This window comes from Cervus canadensis, chromosome 10 (assembly GCF_019320065.1).
Source record: "Cervus canadensis isolate Bull #8, Minnesota chromosome 10, ASM1932006v1, whole genome shotgun sequence".
Taxonomy (NCBI): Eukaryota; Metazoa; Chordata; class Mammalia; order Artiodactyla; family Cervidae; genus Cervus; species Cervus canadensis.
The window spans coordinates 78,224,059-78,248,848 of record NC_057395.1 but is presented as its reverse complement, the minus strand read 5'-3'; the positions used below and the strand labels follow the sequence as shown (position 1 = coordinate 78,248,848).

At 44.5% G+C, this 24,790-nt stretch overlaps 1 long non-coding RNA gene across 1 annotated transcript; it reads left to right on the top strand.

Moving 5' to 3' along the window:
• Positions 1-693: 693 nt before the first annotated feature.
• On the top strand, positions 694-23,992 carry LOC122448750. The gene is made up of 3 exons (XR_006271735.1): positions 694-951; positions 4,721-4,726; positions 23,913-23,992. It is a non-coding gene; the product is annotated as an uncharacterized LOC122448750 (long non-coding RNA).
• Positions 23,993-24,790: the final 798 nt, after the last annotated feature.

The window sequence follows — 24,790 nt, the reverse complement described above, 5'->3', positions numbered from 1 at the left end:
CACAGACTCTTATAGGATTCCATTAAACACCAGGGGACTACAAAGCACCACTTGAAAAACACTGATAAATGGTTTCTTTTTCTTTTTCTTTTTCCCAAATAGTAAGTCAAGACATAGATAAAGATGTTGCTGATCATCTAAGTCAGAGGTCAGCAAACTACACCTTTTGGCCAAACCTGCTTCTAAATAAATTTTAATGGAACACAGCCACACCCACTTATTTACATACAGCCTAGGGCTCGGCGCTAGTCTTTGTGGCAGAGACGGGAATGGGCTGCAAAGTTTAAAATATTTACTCTCTGGCTATTTACAGAAAAAAAACCAGCCAGTCCTTAACCTAAGTCATTGTTTACGGGAAATAAGCTTGATATTAATTCAAACGCTAGTCCTGGCCTGTACCCTAACAATGGGATTGCTGTGAAAGCAGGAAGGACTGGAAGAGTCAAGGGAAACCGAAGTGGGATGTGAGACACAGAGAATGCCCGTAGGCCAGCCCACCTCCTCCCGTCTGAGAGCAAGGACGGGGGACCTGGCCTGGTCCTCCAGGGGCATCCCACCACCGCTGGGCTCTCCAACAAACCCAGAAATCCTCTCAGAACCCCTCCTCTGAGGCTGGCAAATGCTGCTGCTTCAACCGAGGGCATACTTCCCTCCCTTTACCTGCCAAATCTGCATCCATCTTGGGGTATCTTTGATAGCACACCCCGTGAGTCTCCTCTGAGCTCCGCAACCTGGAGAGGTGGCCTCGCCTCTGCTCCCACACTGTCTCTTCTCCAGCACCTCCACCTGTCACTCTGTTATAACTGATGGACTTCTCTGATGCCTTCGCTGCATAGAAGCTTGATGAGGTCAGATCTGCACCTATCTCCTACAGGAAGGGAGAGTTAAGGAGTCTGGGATGGACGAGGACACACTGCTACATTTAAAACGGATAACCAACAAGGACCTACTGTTCAGCACAGAGAACTCTGGTCAGTGTTATGTGGCAGCCGGGAGGGGAGGGGAGCTTGGGGGAGAATGGATAACACGTGTTATGTATGCCTGGGTCCCTTTGCTATCCACCTGAAACTATCACAACATTGTTAACTGGCTATACTCCAATATAAAGTAAAAAGTTTTTTTAAGAAAGAGCAGACACATGTATATGCATAACTGAATCACTTTGCTTACACCTGAAGCTAACACAACATTGCTAATTAACTATACTCCAATATAAAATAAAAATTTTCTTTAAATTAAAAAAAAGAACTGCACCTGTCTCATTTACTGATGTCTCAGTCTCCAAAACAGTCCCTGGCACATGGTAATCCTTAAATGTTTGGTGAGTGAAATCCTTTGTATAACGATTTGTAGATGAAATCTGTAGAGAGGGTGTGTGTGTGTGTGTGTGTGCACGCACATGTGCACACACACATGCTCAGTTGTGTCCAACTCTTGCGACCCCATGGACTGTGGCCAGCCAGGCTCCTTTGTTCATGGGATTTTTCAGGCAAGAATACTGGAGTGTGGTGCCATGCCCTTCTTCAGGGGATCTTCTCAACCCAGGGATGGAACCTGAGTCCCTTGAATCTTCTGCACTGGCAGAGGGATTCTTTACCACTGAGTCACTTTCTTCCTATTATGGAATAGGAAGAATTACACATAGTCTGTCTTAGGAAATAATCTCAGGACAGCATGTGCAAAGGCCCAGAGGCAGGAACAAGCATGGGGCACTGGAGGCATGGAAACCAGACCAGCATGGCCAGAGCACAGAAAGCCAGGTGTAAAGAAAGTTAAAGCCAGACCACACAAGACCTATACCTCATGTTTAGGCATTTTTTTCTCTTATCTTCAGAGCAATGGAAGAACCAACCACAGAAGGTTCTGCATAAGGCTGCAGATGACTTGATTTGCACTACCAGCAATAGAATTTGTTAATTCACAGGTAGTAAACAACATCCTTAACTGAGTACCTTTCATTGTGCTAGATATTAAGAATAAGATGCTTAAGGAATCATTGTGTCTACACTTCATGTATTTTATAATAAGGAAAACATAATTACAGTTTGACATGGGCTTCAACAGAGTTAAGCTTAGAGGACCATGGAGAAAGCCAAAAAGAAACCACATTTTATTCACCTGCATGAAAAGAGTGGATTCCTACAGGAAACCTTTAGTATTGCTCTCTACCTGGGGGCATATGAGTAAAGGAGAATCACTCAATCCAATGGAAGTGTTTCTGTAGCCAAAATTTATAACAGTTATGAAGACTCTGAAAACGTGAAATTATTCACAAGAAACTGTTAAGTTAAAAAAAAAAAAAAAGCAGAATTCCAATTCCAGTATATACCAAGGATGGCAAAGTCTGTCTGTAATGGGCCAAGTAGTGAATGTTTTAGAGCTCAAGGACCATGTGGTCTCTGTCACAATTACTAACTGTGCTGCTGTAGCATCAGAATAACTCTAGACAACGTGTGAGTGAATGGGCATGGTTCTGTGCCAATAAAACTTTATTGAACACAACAGGCAATCATGGCCAAATTTGGCTGTTGGGCTATAGTTTGCTAAGGCCCAGTCTATCCTACATTAAAATTATAACTAAATAAATGTGCAGTATTTATGAAAATAGAGAAAAGAAACACAGAAAATGGAAGCAGTCCTTGTGCTTGGAGAATGCAATTTAAGTTTGACGGCCCTCTATTGATTTTCCCTACTCAACATGTATTTATCCTTCTGGGCACAACACTCTGATTTAAGGGAGAGAGAACTACCTTTCCATCATCTTTAATCCACGTGGTCCCTTGAGTTAGCCCACCCCCAAATCCAAAGTAAGGCAGATACGAATATATCACTTAAGAAATGAGGGTTTTAGCCTGAAAGCTAAGAGGAACCACTGAGGAATCTGAAAAGTCAATCGTCCGCAAGAAGGCAGAACTGGTCATGAGATGGAGAAGGGTTCTAGAGATCTCCTCAAACACAGAATGTGAATATCCTATTGTGCTAAGAACAGAAGCACGTGCAAAAGGATAAATAAAAAACAGGGTACCTGCCCCAGACCTGGCCCCCACACATCACTTCATTGCCTTGCCCATGGTGATTCATTCAAGGGAACCAATGAGAATCACTGCCTAGGATTTTTTTCTTCTTTTATATCAAGAACAAGAAGATCCTCCAGGGCTGAGTTTGCTGAAATCACGGTGCCCACTCCTGGAGCTGCCCATGGTCATCTTGCGGTTCCAAGGGTTGTCCTGCTCAAGAACAATGCCCACACACTGGAAAACAGAACTGGGACATGGACAAATGCTGGTGGACATTCGTGGGATCTCCAGATCCAGCCTTATCTGAAACCTTATCTGAAACCAGCCCTACTCCTGGATTTTCCCATGACTGGAGCCCATGTGTGCTTTCTCCACCTCAGCTTGTTTCAGTTCAGTTTTTGTTCCCATCAACAAAAACCCAGAGTTAGGTCATTGTGAATGCTTTTTTATCCCCTATTTAAAAAAATTATTTAATAGCACTATACTACCACTTTATGAACAAATAAAAGTGAAAGAAGATGGATGCAAAAGTAATATATTTAACATTTTATTTCTCAAATGAAAGGCATGCTCTTTTTTTTTTTTTTTCGCTTTTCCTTGTCAGTTGAGTGACTAAGTCAGTTGCAGTTCTTAAATTTGACCCAGAGACTCTAAACACTCTCTCCAGAAATGGACCGGGAGCCTATTTTGAAGAAAAATATATAAAGACAGGGATATAGTGGAGATCACAAATGATGACAATAGAAAATATTTCAGGAAAGACCATCTGACTCTGCAAAAACGTAGTGACATATGTAGGACAGTTGAACATTTCCACGAGGGGATGAAAGTGATCCGTGAACATCACGTGGCCACAGCCTCTTAGAAAAAAGACTTTGGGAGAAAACACAGACCTGACGGTGTCACAGCCCTGCTTAAAGCTCAGCAGTGATCCCCAGTCGCCCACGTGAGCCCAGGCTCCCACAGTGCACAAAATTTCCACAGAACACAAATTTGAGTATGAAAGAAATAGTTTTCTTAAACTGTATAACTTAAATTTCATTTTTTCCTCAAATCCCCAATATAGCTAATAGCAGAAAATGTAATCACGTTCAGATAACTGCCATCTCTTGGGGTTACCCACAATCAATTTAGGATTCTGCATGCACAGACACATACACACACACACACACACACTCCTTCCTTCTCCCCTGGGCAACCTTCAAGGACTAAGAGATTTGAGCATATAATCATATCTACCCACTAGTATCTGGCAATATTTTCTGGTCTTTGGTGGTGTTAGCTTTTATCTCCTGACCTTACTGAGATGCTCGTGTTAACCTGTGTCTCTGGTTATCAGGTCTAGCAGGGTCAAGACACAGCTTCCATGCCCAGGTCCAAAGGAACCTCTCTATCACCAACCCCATGACCACATTCCAGCAAGCAAGCAGCCAGTGGCCTCTCTGGGCAAAAATGTCCCCAAATAGTGGCAAAGAGGACTTATACTCACATCCCTTTGGCCAGAAATCAGTCAGATGGTCACACTCAGTCCCACTAAATCCAGGGCTATGTCATGTTATTCTCAGAGACACATGCCTGGAACCTCGGAGGTCCCAGTTCCTAAGAAAGAAAGGGAGATATCAGGAGAAAGCAAGCACTCACTGCCTGAGATGTTTAATATGCACCTCAAAATTATTCAAGGTATAAGGACAATCACAGAGAAGCAATAGGTCAGAGAGAACAAAAAAAAGAACAAAGGAGCAAAGGAAGACAACAAATTAAAAGAGCAAAGACAACACTAGCCGTCAAAAAAGACAAAGCTTTAAAGAGTCACTGTGGCCGAAAACTGAAATAGGAAAAAAAAAACCCGAAAATCAAGAGCTGGGGTTGGGGGGTAGCTTCCAGGGAACAGAAGCGGAAGAACTGAGGCCACCTCAAAACGTGAAACAAACTTTTCACAGTCATTTTCTTGATCTTTAGGGGAAATAAACTGAGCGTGAAGCAGAGAAGGTGAGAAAAACACAGCTTATAAATGGAAACGCACCAAACAAAGTGGAAAATTCACATCAAGCCCACGGATGAGTCTCAGAACAAAGGGGAATATTGTAGGGTCAAAAAAACACGGAAAGTAAGGTCCTCATGTTGGAAAATGTGACCTGTAAGGGCAGGGAGGTCTGGGGAGAAGCCAAGCAGGTGCTCCCCCCGAAACCTCACCTTTAGGCTGGTGAGACTTGGTTATTTGGTTTTGTAAAATAGAAATTTGCATGCAAGTTTAATCCCGGAATTTGATACCTGGCACTTTTTCATCCCCTGGTTTTGCACCAGTTCTAATTCTCAGAAAGAGAAGAACCTGCCTCCTTTAAACAACACGCAAATTAAGGTGTGACTTTTGGCTCCCTTTTCCGTTATATATAGCTATCATCTGCTCTGGAATAAGCTGGATTTCTTCCACTGAGTTCATATCCCCTTCTGTCTTTTTTAAAATGCAGTTTAAAGCTTCATGTTTCTTTCTGGAAAATCTACCATAATGTAACAACAGATTTTAAAGCTTATATGTATATTAATCAGGATGCCAACAACCGCAATCTAATATAGTCCTTACCTTTTACTGACAATGGGAATTTTAATTAAGTGCATAATTAAGATCTGAAATGCAGAATGTATTTTTGATCCTGTTTACTGTGAGTTAGAAACTCTTAACATGGAATGAAGTTAGCCTCCTGCTACAAAGACTTAACATGTTACAAATTAAGCAAATGGCGGCCACAATTGGGTTTACAAAGACATTCTGGGGAGTCCTTCAAGATGGCTGACAGAAATTGAAAATAAGTTTTATCTTCATCAGTAGACTGGGGGATGATCAAATAAATTATTGTACATCTATACCATGATTCCATATGCTTTCCTCAAAATAACAGAGGAATCTTATAGGCACTGATACGGAAAAATTACCAAGATATATTATGTATAACAATATACATAGTATGACTCCTTTAAGGTAAAATATATGTGTGCGTGTGTGTGTGTGTGTGTGTATGCCTGGGCGTATGTGTGTACATATATATGCATGGGCTTCCCTGGTAGCTCAGCTGGTTAAGAATCTGACTGCCAGTGCAAGAAGACGTGGGTTCGATCCCTGGGTCAGGAAGATTCCCTGGAGAAGGAAATGGCAACCCACTCTAGTATTCTTACTTGGGAAATCCCGTGGACAGAGGAGCCTGGCGGGCTACAGAGTCGGACACGACTGAGGGACTGAACAATAATACATGCATACATATATGTGTGTGTTTATGTGTAGAGAGATGTGTTTGTACAATCGGATACATATGCACACATACTCAAAAACATGAAAGAGAGCCTGAAATAATAGATGACAAAATGCAAACATTGATCAGCTCTAGGGCAGGGCTTGACAAACTTTTTATGTACGGGGACAGATAACGAGTATTTCTATTTCTGTGGCCACACAGTCTCGGCAAAACTATTCAACTCTGACCTTGCAGCACAAAAGGAGCCATAGACAATATGAAGCAAAGGCTGTGTCTGGGTCCCAATAAAATTTACTTACAGAAATGGACAGGGCAATGGGGCTGCTGGAGGCAGCCTCCGTGTCATAGTCTGCCAAACCCTGCTCTGAAGAAATGAGTGTTATGCGTGCAGGGAGTCATGAGAGAGATGAGGAGAGACTTCAAGTATTGATTCTCTGTACATTTGATTTATTTTACAAGCACTCTTACCTAGAAAAAAAAATTAGAGGACCTAACTGCCATATATTGGAATTCGGCAAATTTTAGTTTTAGATTTTTTTTAAATGCAGACTTTTACATTTAAATTACAAAAAAATAAGTAAATAAGCTGTTTTGCGTTCTCTTCCAGATACGTATTTCACATTTACCCTGAGGGAGTGATGATTCTTATCCCCGTCGCGTGGATGCACTGGTGAAGTCTGGCTCTCTAGGGCTGAACCACGAGTCTGGCTCTTCCTAACTTTTAGACCTTAGGCAAATCACTTAACCTCCATAAGCTTCAGTTTCCTCACCTATAAAATGTTAATTGAAATAACACTTTATTTGAAACAGTGCTATGAGACTTCAGTGAGCTAACACACACGCAATACTCAACCCAGATTCTTACACATAAGGCGCTCTCAGCGGTGGTGCGCGTGCTCAGTCGTGTCTGACTCTCTGCAACCCCGTGGACTGTAGCACACCAGGCTCCTCCATCCATGGGATTTCCCAGGCAAAAATACTGGAGTGAGTTGCCATTTCCTTCCCACGGGGATCCTCCCAACCCAGGGATCGAACCCGGGTCTCCTGCATCAGTAGGTGGATTCTTTACCCCGGAGTCACCTGGGAAGCCTCAAGCTGTCAATAACTGCTGGCTATTAACATTGCACCTCTAAATTAAATACAATTTCTTACACTTAAAAAGAGGGAAAAGATATTTTAATGAATTGCTTATTTGGGGCTATAAGTGACTTAATTTAGTCTTGGCTGCAAGTTCTGAGTGATCATCATGTGTGTGAAAGACAGGAAACTGTCCCCCGGAGCCATCTTCCCTTTCTTCCTTTTAAAGACAGAAGTCCCTGCGTGTCAACTGGACCCATGGACATCCAGCTGAGAATACATTCCCCAGCCTCCTTTTGGGCCTTTTGTGGCCATGTGACTCCACATTGGACAAGAGTGTATGAGTGGAAGTGAGAATGAAACAAATAAAAAACTGGGCATCCCTGTCTACAGACAGCAGTCATGAACCAGGCTTGCCAGTGCCAAGAGCATCACTCTAGGAGATGGCAGAACCCAGGACAGAAGAAATCTAGGTGGACATCATGGATTGCTCCTCACCACCCATCAGCCAGGATTTAGAGGAGACAGTACAGACCTTGGTCAAGGCTTAATAAATGGGAGAACGGCTATAAAAGAAGAAGAAGAACAGAACTGTACTACTTGGAGCAACTCTAGCTGATGGCACAAATTGATGCAAAAAACATAAAATGACTCAAACACAGTTTCCACTTGTTTCTTGCTAATGCAGGACTGAGTGGTTCTAGACTCGGGTGTCTCTAGCTGGGAAAGGAGGAGGCTCAGCTCCATGCTGTCACTTGGGTCAGCATGATAGGGAGCTGCCACCTTTAAGAGGCACCTCCATCCAATGAAAGATCACAGACAGAGTTTTATGCACCAGGCCTACAAGTGCCCGGAATACTTCTACTCAATTCTATTGGTTAGAATTGTCATATGGCCACACCTCACTACTTGGAGGAGGGCATGGCAATCCACCCCAGGCTTTTTGCCTGGAGAGTCCCATAGGGTTGCACAGTGGGTGATGCAGAAGAAATAGTTGCTAAATGAGTGACAGGGTGTAAATAATCCAATTTCCCTGGTTTGCCCCGAGGAATACATAAAATATTACACGAAAAGATTCAGCAGAGTGCTGATGCATAGTAGGTGCTCAATAAACGCCACGCACACATTATTTGCAGATGTGAAGGAGAAATAAGATCTGTTCCTCAGGGAGGAACCACTAGAGTACAGGAGATGGATACTTCCAGGAAAATAATTAAAATATTGTGAGGTTATAGGAGTATGTCCAGGGCTCAGATGTAGGACAGGGTGGTTAATTCCAGGGAGGAGAGAATGGGCCAAGGGGTAAAATCACAAACAGGGTAAAACCTAAAGAAGAGACTGTAGAATTAAAAGAACCTGCACAGGCATTCTAAGAAATGCAATATTTTTCACCTTTCTGAGCCTTTCTTTCATTAAAAGAAAGTTGATGGCAGACGCCGGAGTCTGTGTGGAGATGTCTTGTCTGCCTGTGCAGTCCTCCCCTCCCACGGAAGCCCTGCCCTGCAAAGTATCAGCTCAAATATCGCCTCGTAAGGGAAATGATTCCTACCTGCTTTTCTCTGCACGGTGACTCACAGACCAGGTCGGCCTCCACTGTCAGATGCTCTCAGCGTTTTCTCCCTGCAGACTTACACTTAGCTGTGTGTGTGTGTGTGTGTGTGTGTGTGTGTGTGTGTGTGTGTGTGTGTGTGTGTGTGTGTGCGTGTGTGTGTGTGTGTGTGTGTGTGTGTGCGCGCGCGCGCACACACAACATCTATTTCCCCAAAGGACAATCAGCAGGACTGCATGCCTCACCATCTGGTCCTTAACTCCACGCAAGGCATACAGAAAGCACTTAATCACCGTTTGTTGAACTAGAAGAATAAACCTTGCATTGTGTTCTCCAACGGGGCCTCAGATGTAGTTAATCAGAGCCTCTAATTGAGATCAGAGCTACAGGTAAGAAGTTAGGTGACGGCTTCCCTGACGGCTCAGTGGTGAAGAATCTGCCTGACGATGCAGGAGACACGGGTTCGATCCCTGATCCGGGAAGATCCCAAACGCCACGGAGCAACTTAGCCCCGGGGCCACAATTACTGAGCCTGTGCTCCAGAGCCCAGGAGCCCCAACTACTGAGCCACGTGCCAGTCACTGAAGCCCGCACGCCCTGGAGCCTGTGCCCAGCAACGAGAGAAGCCTCTGCAGCGAGGAGACTGCACGCCGTGAGGAAGAGGAGCCCCTGCTCACTGCAACCAGAGAAAAGCCTGCGCAGCAACAAAGGCCCAGCACAGCCAAAAATAATCAACTAATTCAATTTAAACAGAAGCTTGCTGAGCTGGTGATAAAGTTGACATGGTTTAGTAAAATCTTAAGTCTCAGGAGACAGTAAAATGCAATGGTGAAAAACAGTAGGCTCATACTATCTCTGTAAACCCACTGGAAATCTAAAATTATCCTGAAAATCAAAGTTTATTTTTCTTCAATGGCAAGCTCTAGAACCGAACATAGGGCATCGGAACTGCAGTCTTGGCCCTACCGTGTATTCACCGTCAGAGTGTTCACTCTGCCAGTCTCTTCATGTATCAATTAGCGATGGTGGGGATAAAGGCTCAGACTCTGCAGGGGAGTAAGGAATCAGCAATAAAGTACTTCCACGTGGGGAGTTTTCAGTAACTACTAGATATTCCTATTTTTTCCCCTCCTGCCTCTGGAGAGTTAAACAGGAGAGCCATTCCTCTTTCTGCCAGAGGTGAGCCACAGCAATGAATGTAAGTGATGGGAATAGGAAAGGACCAAAGAGATTTAGTTCAGAGCAATCATCTCATTGCAATCTCCAGATGTTACTATGATCTCATTTCCTTGAGAAGACTCACAGATGTTCACACATCAATGCAGGGAAATAAAGCTACTCAGGATAAAACTAGGTCATTATTGATCAAGAAGGTCGAAGAATGCTCAGACACACTTCCACGTGCACCCACGAAGCTGTGAAATAACTGACGTTTCAAAATGAAGACCATAGGCACTGGGAGGGGAATATGACTCACAGATGTTATGTGTATACACATTTGTTTACCTACTCCAAGGTACATATATATGCACACAAGCCAGGAATAAGTCACCTGATAATTCAAGATTAGATGCACATACAGACTCACAAGTCTATAGTATCACTTCTGTTTAAAAAGAGTGTGTGTCAGTGTTTTGTAATAAAAGTTTACATTGATCAAGTGCTTCACTATGTTACAGGCATTGGTAAAGCGTCGCTCAGTCATATCTGATTCTCTGCAACCCCATGGACTGCCCACCCATAGCCCATATGGGTGGGCCCATAGCCCACCAAGCTTCTCTGTCCATGGCATTCTCCAGGCAAGAATACTGGAGTGCGTAGCCTGTCCCTTCTTCAGGGGATCTTCCCAACCCAGGGACCGAACCCAGGTCTCCCTCACTTCAGGCAGATTCTTTACCAGCTGAGCCACAGGGAAGCCCAAGAATGCGGGAGTGGGTGGCCTATCCCTTCCCCAGGGGACCTTCCTGTCCCAGGAATCAAAACAGGGTCTCCTGCATTGCAGGCAGATTCTTGACCAGCTGAGCTATCAGGGAAGCCCCGTGCATCTATGGGTGACCCCATACGGGGACGCTCATAAGTTCCTGAGGAAGAAGGTGGGTTTCAGGAGCTGCGGGGTGGTGTCAGTGCACAGGTAATGGCCACGATGCAGGTGAGTCATCAGTACCCCATTTCCACCCCTGGTTGGGTTGCTGAGGCCAGGAAACTGAGATTTCAGGGTAGTTGAGAAAGCCAATGCTGATAATTGTCCTACACTCACAGATATACTTAAATTGCCATATTCTAAGCAACATTTTGAAACTTCTCAATTCCTTTCCATAACAGATGGTAAACTTCTAGAAATTACATCCCAAAAGGTAATACTGCTTGTAAATATAAGTAGTTCTGAACATTTTTTTTCATAAAACTCTTGGATAATATATACATACAGAATTTTTTTAAGCAGCACTGTAAGAATTAAATGAAGAGGTCGTTATGAGAGCAAAATGATTTCCCTCAGTCAGACAGCACAGGGTATGTATTTTGACACAAATTTAAAGATATATTTAAACTTTCTAAAGTTTCTAGATGTATTTTTAGATTTGGTGTTTAAAAAGCTCTATTTTTCAGATACTTATCTGAAGGCAGATAGTCTGGGATTCAAATCCTGGTTCTATCACTTATTGGTTCTGAAACCTTAGGCAAGTTACTTAACCACAGTAGGTCTCAAGATTGTCATCTCTGTAATGGGGATTAGTATACGCTTGTGATCATAGGCAACTTATTCAGCCTCTCATTAGATTTTATTATTTGAGGAAAGGCTATGATTCCAAGTTAAGATGTTCATTGGAGGGATTTGCCAACTCTTACTGAATTTCCCTGGTGGCCCTCTCATTTCAGGTACATATTCCTCTCTGTACAAATGTGCAGAGAGGCAAACAGTTAAACAGGCAGGGCTAAGGGCTTGGGAACCAGTTGTTATGTGGTTCCTAAAGCTGAGACTCTTAACTCTTGATCTGTGAGAAGCCAGTGAAAAGTCACTCAGTCTCTTTCGATTCTTTGCGAACTCATGGACTGTATCCTGCCAGGCTCCTCTGTCCACGGGATTTTCCAGGCAAGAATACTGGAGTGGGTGGCCATTCCCTTCTCCAGGGAATCTTCTCAACACAGGTATTGAACCTGGGTCTCCCCCACTGCAGGCAGCTTCTTCACCGTCTGAGCCACCAGGGAAGCCTCACGAGAAGCCAGTATTCTCTTAATAAGTCCAGGGTTTATCTAAGTTAACCAGAATCAGTTGCTTTTGCTTATGGCCAATAACCCTAACTGATAAAGATGTTTCATTCTGTAACTGGGTTGAAGTCTCTCATGGCAGTTTCTCTGCCTTAAAATCACCAGTATGGCCAAGAACTGAACTTTAACCAGGGGCAGAGTACCAGAATGTTGGCAATGTTGAGTGTGTGTTCTGTGTGCGTAGAGTAAATAAAGTTGTAGAAAAGCCTCCTGGTTCCTGAGACTTTACAGAAGTCTACAGGGCAAATTCAAGAGGTTAGGAGCTCAGCATCTAGAATGAGGGGGAGGTGGGTTCAAGCCCAAGCCCCACTGCTTCCAAGCAAGAGGGTGCCAGCAAACTTATTCCTCGGGTGCTCAGCTCCCTCAGTGGCAAAAGGCACATAACCACGGACCCCACCAGCCAGGGCTATGGTGAGGAGTAAACGATAAATGGTGCCCTTTGCCCTCAATAAATGTGGACCGACAGTGAAGGTGATGAGGGCAATGGATACGTCTGATTCCCAGGTGGCGAGACCTGCAGGGAGCCTGAAGAACAGGAAGAGAAGCCATCCCAAGGGAACAGGCGTTCAAACACAGCGAGACTAGCTCTGTACAAAAGCCTTAGTCTCCAAAGAAGGCATGATCCTGAATATAGCATTGTTCGGGGTTCTTGGGTTGGTCTTCTGGCCAAGACCTTGTTGGACTCTCGTCCACAAGCCTGATGGAGAACTGAGAAAATACCAGTAAACACCGAAGATGCTTTGGGCACAGGAACTCTGTAAGACACAGGGGTGCCAGGGAACTCCGAGGCCCCTTGGTCAGAGGGCACCCAGGGGGCCCTCCCACATCACACAGCACACCTGGGCACTGTGAGGACCCAGTTTCTCAGCACTCCCCTCCACAAGAAGGGTATGAAAACATTCAATAAAGACAGAATCAGGAACAGCACCGCAGAGCCAAGCCATCCTGGCGCCTAAGGAGTCAAGAAACAGCAGCTGTGTGGACCCTGTCTTCATGAGAATTTTTGATATTCTGTTCATTGCGGATTTCTTTACATTCATCTTGATTTTTTTAAATATCCCATTAAAATACTGATGCTGATGATGGAGTTTTGGAGGGCCCCCTTAAACGCTGAACCCAGGGTCACGGTCTCACTTACTGAACCCCGCAGGGTACCCTGAAACAGTCATCAGGGAGGGGAGCCACTTGACAGAGGCCAGCTGGGCAGATGGAACCCAGGGGGCAGAAAACAGTGGGTTATCTCTGTCACGGTGCTCCCCCACCCACCCACCACTTGCACTCACCGACACAGGTCGCCAACATTAGGCTGGGAAGCATTTCAGAACCACTGATACCTTGGTGAGGAGCTGAAAAGGGCCCTGGTCAGTTAGGCAGGTGGTCAGGACTTGGTTCTCGTTCCTGCCCGAGCTGCCCACCCCCCACCACCCTGCCACCACACACTCACAACAGGAAGCTCATCAGCAGCTCATCAGGGTCCATCTCCCGCTCTTCCTTCGGCGGTGGTGCATCTCCACGTGAGGACAAGCAGTGCACACGAAGCAGGGCCTGCCCTCCAGTCCTGCCCGCGCATGCAGAGGCTGAGACCAGGGCTAACAAAGGCTAACTGGCAGCCTCAGCAGTCAGTTTCTGATGACACAGTCGAAATCATAAAAGACAGAGATGAGAACAAGAAAGGTTAGAGGGAATAATAAAAAATATATCTATATCATGAACATTTGTAGATGAGAAGAGAGCGCAATTTGAAAGAGAGGGGAGGACCAGCTCTCCGTAAACAAGGAGGAATAAGAAACAACGATATAGAAATGTCTTCCTTGAAAGACCACGTTAAAAGAGATCAATGCACCGACAGATACATAAATCGACAGAAGCGCCGATGAAACGGATAATTTGGCATGTTATAGTCCCCGGCTGCCATTTACTTGAATTCAGGGAGAGACACACAGATACAAGTTAAATTTAGTAATAAACAGAGCTTGAATTATAAAGTCAAATACTGATGTGACTTGAGGGACTGGCTACAATATCTGTTTACAAACCCACAGTTGCCCTAGAGTGTTCAGGAATATTTTTATCTCCTCATTTGTTACTTCATCCTTTATTAAATTCTATAAAATAAAATAAAAAAACCCACAAACATCCAGAAGGGAAGGAGAAAAAAATAAAAAACAAATAACTGTGTTTCTTGTAGAGGTCAGCATTTTCTTAAGGGAAGTTAAGCAGTTGATTTGTGTTCTTGCTGGAAAACCGATTTAGGATTCGGCTTAAGGTGATTAAAAATTTTAAACTGCATGAATTTAGCATTTTGGTCAGACGTGGTTTTTTATTGTGTCAAACTCTGTGTAGGTTTTGGAGAGAAAGTATGTACTTCTGTAGTAGGAAATGATGGATTTTTTTTTTTTTTTTTTTGCTGCTTTTGCTTCAGAGAATTTCCCTGTCCAAGGAAATGACCTAGTTTATGGCTTTTCTGCATTCAGGGCATGTTACCAATGTGCACACAAAGACAAAAAAAAAAAACACAGCAACAATGGGGGATAGCCTTTGGATTATTAAAAGAAAAATCATAAGCCGAATTTTATGTATGGAAAAGGCTCCAGAGTTCTTTGACCAAAATGTGATTCCACTCACATCTATTTGCCTATCTTCTGTGGGCAGGTCACATTCAAACCCAAGAGGAAGTTGTCAGATGAGACAGAGCCTGCAAACTGGTGGCCCAGGGACCGAGCGGGGCTAGAGATGCAGGGTCTTGTACAGTCTTGTCACACAGCAGAGAATATCGTGTGTGTGTGTGTGTGTGTGTGTGTGTGTGTCTGTGTGTGTGTGTGTGTCTGTGTGTGTGTGTCTGTGTGTGTGTGTGTGTCTGTGTGTTTAGTTGCTAAGTCATCATCAACTGTTTTGTGACCCCATAGACTGTAGCCCACCAGGCTTCTCCGTCCATGGGATTTCCCAGGCAAGAATACTGGAGTGGGTTGCCATTTCCATCTCCAGGGGAATCTTCCTGACCCAGGGATCAAACCTGGGTCTCCCACATTGACAGGCAGATGCCTTACCACTGAGCCACCGGGGAAGCTGCAGAAAATACTGAATTTTATTTATTTGGCTGCCAACATTTAAAAACTAGGAGACTTCCTATAAACCTTCAGTTTGGGCTTCTCTTTAAAAACCTGACAATCTGATAACATAAGGTCTGCATTCCCACAGCACAACGGCTGAGCTGCGTAGTGGCTGCCCCCTCAGGCAGCATGGGTGCCTCCATTTCTTCCCAGACCCCACCGCTCCCTAATGTCTTCTGCATAGAGGCTGAGTCTCGGCTACCATTTATCATCACACTTGCGCTACTGTTTCCCTTATAGTGAGCTTAAGAAATAGGAGCAATATCCCTTATACCCGCATCTCTTTTAAAACTGGGGAAATTAAGCCAGATCAGGCAATTCACGTGCTTCAAGGAAAAAAAATTTCTCAATTTCAGCTTGATTCACTTCATTAATAGGTCTCTATAAAAATAACAGCTAACACTTCTATAAAAATAACAGGTAACAACTCAATGAGTCAGGCAATTTTCTAAGCCCTTTACATATTTTAAGTGCATTTAATCTGTACATCTACTCTATGAAGTAGGTATTATTATGATCCAGTTTCACAGATGAGGAAACTGAGGCTCAAAGAGGTTGTGACTTGCTTAAAGTCCATTGCTAGGATTTGGATGGACCCTGTAGGGATCTGAATGCATGCCCCCCGGCACACATATACAATACAAGCATGTAATAAGAACAGCTAGCGTATATTACCTGCCCAGTATGTTCCAAGCACCAGAAGAGGCTCTTAAAATACAGATCAATACAGAAACTTACAGTGGGTTGCAAAAAGGCTACAAATATAATAAGATGTTTCAAAGGTTAAAAAGAGAAAACTGTTAAACTGTTACACTGAGTGCCCAGGGGATGCTCAGAAGTAGTTTTCACTGAGGAGGCGAAGGTTGTGATGGACCTTCAAGTGTAAGAAGGCATGAGATACATAGGGTTGTGGCTCGAACATGATGGTCTTTGGCTGGAAAGAACAGATGGGAAAGTGCAGATCACAGCCTGGGAAGTCCCGGGGCAAGACCAAGGTAAAACTGAATCCTATTTCTTCGTATTTCTTGAAGTACCAGCAATGTGTCCTGCATTCTGGAGGAGAAAAGGAAGAACAAACCTTGACCCTGCCCTCAAAGAGTTAACACACCTGGGGCTTCCCAGGTGGTGCAGTGGTGAAGAATCTGCCTGGAGACCAGGGTTCGATTCCTGGGTTGGGAAGACCCCCTGGAGAAGGAAATGGCAAGCCACTCCAGTATTCTTGCCTGGGAAATCCCATGGACAGAGGAGTCTCGTTGGCTACCATCCATGGGGTCACAAAGAGTCAGACACGACTGAGCAAATGAGCGCGCACACACACACGCACAGTCATAGCTAAGGGCTTGGCACACGGTAAGTGCTCAAAAATTGTGTTCTTTATTGTAAAGATTATTGCTGTTGTTGTTATGTAAACAATAATGCTGATTGTTTCATAAACCGGTGAGCTGCATCACTGCTTCCTTCCAGCAGATAATCAAAAATCCCAGCATACCTGCAGGTCCTCAGGGTCTTGTGAACTGTGAAGCTAACCCATGTGTTCTGCCTCAATTAAGAGTAGAGAAATGGCATCTTCTCCACGCTGTGATTTTAAGTAATATCAATGTTTCATAAAACTTATTAGTGTAGGTCTAGGTGAAACAAAAATAAGATAGCACACTGGGAAATTAATTTTAAACAAATTACATGTAAAATGCAAGGATTCATAATACTGTTTCCAAAGCAGTCTAATCTTAATATCATATATTTTGCTTTATGAAGCTCCCAGTTTTAGATTAATCATATTGTTTTTTTATTTACTACTTCATATAATAATTGGCTTATCTGTGATATTAATATGTATGAATTTTTTTAGTTTGCTCCTTCAAGAAAGCATTCAGCTTGATGCTTATAATATGTTGATTTTAATATGCAATGGATGTGTTTATATGCAGATTAAATTGGATTGCATTTATACTAAACAAGAAAACCAAAATGTAGAGAGGGGCTGAGACCTGAGTAACTCTCATTAAAGTATGAGAATCCATGACAGAGTTTTCAGCTCATTCCCCTCTAACAGCACAGTAGTAGATCGAAATTTGCCATTTACCTCATGATGCGCTACACATTTTTAAAACGATTAAGAGGCACCTGACTCTGAGTTTCTCCCACGGCAGTGGTTCTCAGCGAGGGAAAGGGGGAGGATTTTGACCCCCAGAGGACATTGAGCAACATCTGGAGATAGTTTCGGTTGCCACCACTGGTTGGAGGCAGGGAGGGAGGAGTTGCTGCTGCTGCTGCTGCTGCTAAGTCGCATCAGTCGTGTCCGACTCTGTGCGACCCCACAGACGGCAGCCCACCAGGCTCCCCCGTCCCTGGGATTCTCCAGGCAAGAGCACTGGAGTGGGTGCCATTTCCTTCTCCAGTGCATGAAAGTGAAAAGTGAAAGTGAAGTCGCTCAGCCGTGTCCGACTCTTAGCGACCCCATAGACGGCAGCCCACCAGGCTCCCCCGTCCATGGGATTTTCCAGGCAAGAGTACTGAGTGGGGTGCCATTGCCTTCTCCGGAGGGAGGAGTTACTGGCATCTAATGAACAGAGACCAGGGATGCTATTAGGGGCTTCCCTGGTGGCTCAGCTGGTAAAGATTCTGCCTGCAATGCAGGAGACCCAGGTTTGATCCCTGGGTGGGGAAGATCCCCTGGAGATGGGCATGGCAACCCACTCTAATACTCTCGCCTGGAGAATCCCATGGACAGAGGAGCCTGGCGGGCTAGAGTCCACAGGGTCACACAGAGTCAACATGCCTGAGCGACTGAGCAGCAGCAGAGATGCTATTTAACATCCTACAACGCATAGCACAGCCTCGCAAACGAAGCTGCCTCTCCCAGGATTTCAAAGTTCTGAGGCTGAGAACTCAACCCTTGTTACACGAAAGTAAAATCGTTGTTTGTTTATAAGTAAAGGATCCTATATAGGTACATATATATATATATATATAATGTATAGACTCCCTTATTCAACAGATACGCATTGAATTCCTACGATGTATCAGAGCCTCTTCTAGGAAAAGTCCCTCACAGAGTTTACATAGATAGATTGAGATAAAAGACAGGTACAAAGAGAGCTAACACACGTGACACAATGCAGTGGGTGACCCGTGAAGGGAGAGCCGGGAGAGCCGCGCTGACACGTATACACGACCACGTGTGAGACAGACGCCTGGCAGAAGGCTGCCGTGTAACAGAAAGCTAGCCCAGTGCTCCGTGCTGACCCGGAGGGGTGGGATGGGGGGCGGGAGGGAGGCCCAGGAGGAGGGGCTATATGTGTGCAGAGCAGACTCACGTTATTGTATGGCAGGAACTAACACAGCATTGTAGAGCAATTATACTTCAATAAAAAATACTGTATTTCAGATATAATACTTGAAAATACACCAAAACATTAATATTTACAGTTTGCTGCATATTCCTCCAATTTTTGTTTCCATGAGTATACTAACTCCACCATCTCTACTGTTTATTCATTCACTTTTTTACAAGTGAATATACAAACACATATCCTTCTTGACAACTTTCCTTTTTCCACTTACTTCTAAAGCCCAAATGGTCTTGCTTTGTCTCGTTTTAACTTTTGCAACAGCTCACTGAAGAGAAGCAGAGAAGGGAGGAGGAAGTAGTTGGATAAGTTTTATTCCCGTTCCTTACCTTTCCACGTCTAGCAGAAAAGCAATCGACAGAGGAGAGAGACATGAAAATCAGGCCAACAAACACAGCTGTTGGAATGGGCAGCCCAGGGCTTTAGGATTTCTCTTTTTCAAGGGCCCAGTTCTGTCCTTCACTCATGCCTTGTCATTTTCTCCATAGATACCTTACACATCTTTTGGCAGTTTTTTCCTAGGTGTCACTGTCTTTTAGGAACATATCACCTCCCTGTTTACAACCTCCCAAGCGTCCCTAGGGACCGCTGGGTAAATGCCAAACCCCTTTGTTTGACAGACTAAGTGCTTCTTCATCAAGGATCTTCCCGACCACACTCCCTAAAGCTGCAGCCGTTTCCACAAACGCTTCACGTACTTTCAGACACCTTCCCTTTGGGGCCCTATCCTTTCTGTCAAGAACATCCTTTTTCTTTACTTTACCTCAGAGGCGAACTTATCCTTCAGCGCCAGCAAAAACAACACCCTTAGCAAAACCTCTGATGACCCTCTAATCAAGCTGTGTGGCAGGAGCGGGTCTTGAACAATCACTCTGCATTTTCAGGCTGGCTCCCTCACCCTTTGTTCCCTCACTGGCATTCCAAGGAGTATTTCCTCCCAAACCAAAAATGAAGACCCAGAGAAACTACATGGCTAACTCTGAGACGGAGTGATTTAGATGCATGTTTCCAGGGGGAGCTTCTGTCTCAATAAACAGGGCTCAGACATGGATCGAAGGAAAACAGGAAGGGGAGAGGGCAGACGAGGGGCTCAGCCTGGAGATGGAGTCAAAACCTTGGCTTCCTGAAGCTGCAGGGGAGGGTTCATGACCAACGGGATTGTTTCTCCAGGACCTCAGAGCAGAACATGAGACCAATGTGAGCACGTTCCCATGTAGACAGTGCGACCTAAGGATCTGAATTACCTATTAACCCTCCAAACAAAGAGGGGTTTGGACATCTTGAGAAAGGGACAGCATCTTCCAGGGAAACCCTTGACCCCTGAGCAAGAACTAATCAAACAGAAACAGAAAGGTTCTTGTGTGAGTTTCCTAGCAAGGGGAGAAGAATCTCCAAAGAACACAAGATAGTGCTCAGAGGGAAAAGAGTCAGCGTACACATCTGCTGGGGCCAGAGACCGTGGACGCAGTTCACAACGCTGACAGTCACTTCCCTGCTCGCCCAACCTCAACTCCATCCCCATTCTCTAAGGTCAGAAGCCCCTTTGGACAGATGTGTGACTACAGAGTGAAGGATGAAACAGGGTGACCACATTCCTCGTTACTGGATGTAGACCTTCCTGGACAGCTTGTCTAAGGGAAGGAGATCTTAATTTAAGTCAAGTTCAGAAATTGGCTTATTATATGAGGCAAATAATACCATTTGCAGCAACATGGAGGTCCTAGACATTGTCATACTGAGTGAAGTAAGCCATACACAGAAAGACACATATCATATGATACCACTTAGATGTGGAATATAAAAAAACGGGGGTACAAATGAACTTAATTGCAAAATGGAAGCAGAGTCATGGATGCAGAAAACAAACTCGTGGTTAGTGGGGAGAGGAGGGGAGGGACAAATTGGGAAATTGGGATTGACACATACACACTATTATTAATATGGCTAAAATAGAAGACTAATAAAACCCCGATATACCACACAGGTGCATGCATGCATGCTAAGTCGCTTCAGTTGTGACTGACTCTTTACGACCCTATGGGCTGTAGCCCACCAGGCTCCTCTGTCCATGGGACTTTCCAGGCAAGAAAACTGCAAGGAGGGTTGCCATGCCCTCCTCCAGGATAGCACGGATAAGTCTACTCAGTACTCTGAATGGCCTAAATGGCAAAGAAGTCTTTCACACACACACACACAAAAAGAGTGGGTATATGTATAACTGATTCATTTTGCTGGACAGCAGAAACTAACACATTGTAAATCAACTATATTTCAACAAAAAAATTTTTAAATACAATTAAACAGATTCTGTTGAAGTAAAAAAATTTCTAATTTCAGAACTAAAACTGTGTTTAGTAACTTAGAGCAACTGCAAAAGTTTCTATTAACATAAATGATCAAGAAAAATCATCTAAGGGCAGAGGAAACCCCTCCCAGCCCAATAAAGTTTTAAGTGATAGTGGGAGATAAAATAAAATTGCTTTATGTTTACACCCCATTATTCCTAACCTGTTTAATGTTCTATTATATACATAAAGCCACTGCTTAGCATAATGTCTTACACATGGTAAATTCTCAATAAACGTCCTTGAAAGAATGAAGACACCCTTGAAAACTACCATTTCAAGATAAAAGAAAGAGAAGAGAGAGAGTATAAGAGGACAAAATCCCCATAGGTAATTTCTAGCCCACTTAAATTTAAAATGACATTAAGATTATCATTCCATTTATTTCTGGGCACTTGAAAATTTCTCCTCTGCACCCATGCAAGTGTGCTAATTTGCTTCTGTCATGTCCGACTCTTTGCAACCCTAATAACTGTAGCCCATCAAGCTCCTCTGTCCATGGGGACTCTCCAGGCAAGAACACTGGAGTGGGTTGCCATGCCGCCCCCAGGAGATCTGCCCGACCCAGGGATCGAACACACATCTCTTACATCTCCTGCATTGGCAGGCGGGTTCTTTACCACTAATGCCACCTCAGAAGCAACCATTCCTGTTACTAAACCAGTGAACAAGTGAGGTTAATAAGAACCCAGAGTTCTTAGGAAATGCATCTTCTCCTTGAAGAAGAGTATGGTGATACTGCAGAGTTTCAGAATCTCAAGTTTTCAATAAATTATTCCATCAAAACATAAGGCCCCATAAAATAAGGACTCTGTCTATAGAAATTCCCCTAAATGGCCAAACTATTTCTCAAAACATTTATTCAAATAGTAGCTATACCTGCCAATGGGGATTCCCTCTCTTCATTTCTTTTTTTCCTTTCATGTTTATTGAGATATAACTGACATATCCCAGCACTGTACAAGTTTAGGGTGTAAAGCATATTGACTGACTTACAAGTATGAAATGATGACCACAGTAAGTTTAATGACATCCATCATCTCATAGAGATACAAAATGAAAGAAATAAAAAGATATATATTTTTCCATATGGTGAGAACTCAAGATTTACTCTCAACTTGATTTACTCTCAACTTTCACATAAAACACACAGCAGCATTAATTATACTTATCCGTCTTGAACGTCCCTAGTACTTACTTATCTTACAAGTGGAAGTTGGTACTTTTCATCTGTCTTCATTCAATTCCCCCTCCCCTCAACCCTTCCTGAGAGAAAATAGAGAGAAAACATCTCTTTTTCTGAGTTTGTTTTTGAAGTGTAATTAACCAACAACACTATATCAGTTCCAGTTACATAACAAAGCTATTTGATACTTCTATATGTTTCAAAGTGAAGTGAAGTGAAGTGGCTGAGTCGTGTCCGACTCTTTGTGACCCCGTGCACTGTAGCCCACCAGGCTCCTCCCTCCATGGGATTCTCCAGGCAAGAATACTGGAGTGGGTTGCCAGTTCCTTCTCCAGGGGATCTTCCCAACCCAAGGATCGAACCCAGGTCTCCCGCCTTGCGGGCAGATGCTTTAACCTCTGAGCCACCAGGAAAAGTGAATTCCTAGGTAAGTCTAGTTAGAATCCATCAGCACACAAAGACGTTAAAACATTACGTAGCTCCTGGGATGTACTCCCGCACCACCTCCTTTTTTTTGGTTTGTGAGAGCTTCGTTCGCTCTCTAGGGATGGAACCTGTGCTCCCTGCAGTGGAAGTGGGGAGTCAGACACATCCCTCCTTTTCTTCTTAAGGGCAGTTAGGATTTTGTCTCTAAGAACCAGTAAATAAGGGACACATCAGACAGAGAAAACAATTGTCTATGCAGAGAAATGTGGGGGCAAAGAGGTGCTGGAGACATGTTACCTGGTTTTGTTACAACCCTCCGGAGCCAGTTCTACCTCAAGTGTCCGCCTGCCCTGTGACACTCAGGACAATGGAAGGAGACACGCCCAGTCAAGACGCAGAGGAAAGCCTCGTTGTCCGATGAAGGCGTGGAGGGGCTGGAGTTTCCGCTCTAGAGACAGGCTCCCGGACAGGCGGTGGGCCGGGCTGCTCTGTGAGGCCTCACCCGCGGAGGGGAGGCGGCGGGGCGCTGGCGGGGCTGGCTGCGCGGCTCACGGTTGCAGCTCACAGCGCAGGCGCAGGGCCTCAGCGCACAGCCCCGCCGCCATCTTGGGCGGAGTGTCGAGGGCGGCGCCTCTGCACACGGCCCCAGGCTGAGGGGCCGGGTCGCCATTTCGAGCCAGGACCTCTGGTCTCAATGGCCGGGTTCAAGGCCTCTGAGTGCAGCATTTTTATTTCCTGGGAATTGTGAATGGCTTCTGTCCGTGACGGTTTGGTTCAGCAGGAACATAGGTTCTGTGGAGCAGGAAGAGGCATAAATGTCAGGGCGTGAGGTCAAAATACTGGACCAGTTCTGCCAGTAGCCCCGACATACACCCTGTAAGATGTCACTCTCTGGAAAAGGAGAATTTTCTCCCTGCATTGCCTCGCTCGCTTCCTCGCTTTTAAGGACAGAACACAAGTTGTCCTTAAGGTTTCCGGGCACTCTTTTCCCAAAATCCTGCAGTTAACAATTGTGACTTTTAAAATAGAGAGAGAGTTGGTTTGAAAACAAACCAATTTTTCTACTAAAAGGAAAAAAAAAGAAAAATAAGACAAACCCAAAGTATTAATATAGTGATTGAAATATGTAGGAAAGGGCGTTTCTCCAGAACAGGAGGAGACTTCTTCCAGGCTGGAGAAGATGAATTTAAGCAAAAGAGAGAAGGATGGTCTGTGGTCTCACAGAGGTGGGAGGCCTCTACCTCACTTCCTGTAGCCCATTAGAGGGGCAGCAAGTGGGATGGACATTTAAACTGTGCTGTATTTAGAATCGATAACCAGCAAGGACCTACATGTAGCACAGGGAACTCTGCTCAGTGTTATGTGGCAGCCTGGATGGGAGGGGAATTTGGAGGAGAGTGGATACACGCATAAGTATGGCTGAGTCCTTTAGCTGTTCACCTGAAACTATTAGAGTGTTGTTACTTGGCTATACCCCAATACAAAGTGGGCTTCCCTGGTGGCTCAGTGGTAAAGAACCCACCTGCTAAGCAGGTGACAAAGGTTCAATTCCTAGGTTGGGAGTATTCCCTGGAGGAGGAAATGGCAACCCTCTCCAGTTTTCTTGCTTGGAAAAATACCATGGACAAAGAAGCCTGGTGGGCCACAGTACATGGGGTTGCAAAGAGTCAGACACAACTGAGCAACTAGCACAATCACTAAAGCTCACAGACTCTCTCAGAAGATCTGAAGAGCCTCCAAGGTGGCTCAGTGGTTTAAAAAAAAAAAATCTGCCAGCTAATGCAGGAGCCGCAGGAGATGTAGCTTCGATCCCTGGGTTGCGAAGATCCTTAAGGAAATGGCAACCCATTACAATATTCTTGCCTGGGAAGTCCCATGGATTGAGGAGCCTGGTGGGTTACAGTCCATGGGGTCGCAAAGAGTTGGACATGATTGAGCTACTGAGCACACACGTATGCAGTCAGAATAGCCTAAAAACTAAAACTGAACTGTGAGTCTGGTCTGAAGGTGACCCCTCCTATGGCCAGCACTGGGCACAGACACTGTAGTTTAAACCATGCTGGACATCAGACACTGACATCAGAACAGCTTCTACCTCTACTTAGATATGACCACTGCTTTTACTACAGTCAGAATGGATCCTGTGCATTCTTTTCTTTCACAAGCTTCTCAACAGAATCTGGAACTTGCAAGGAGGCTGGGGAAGCACTTATTT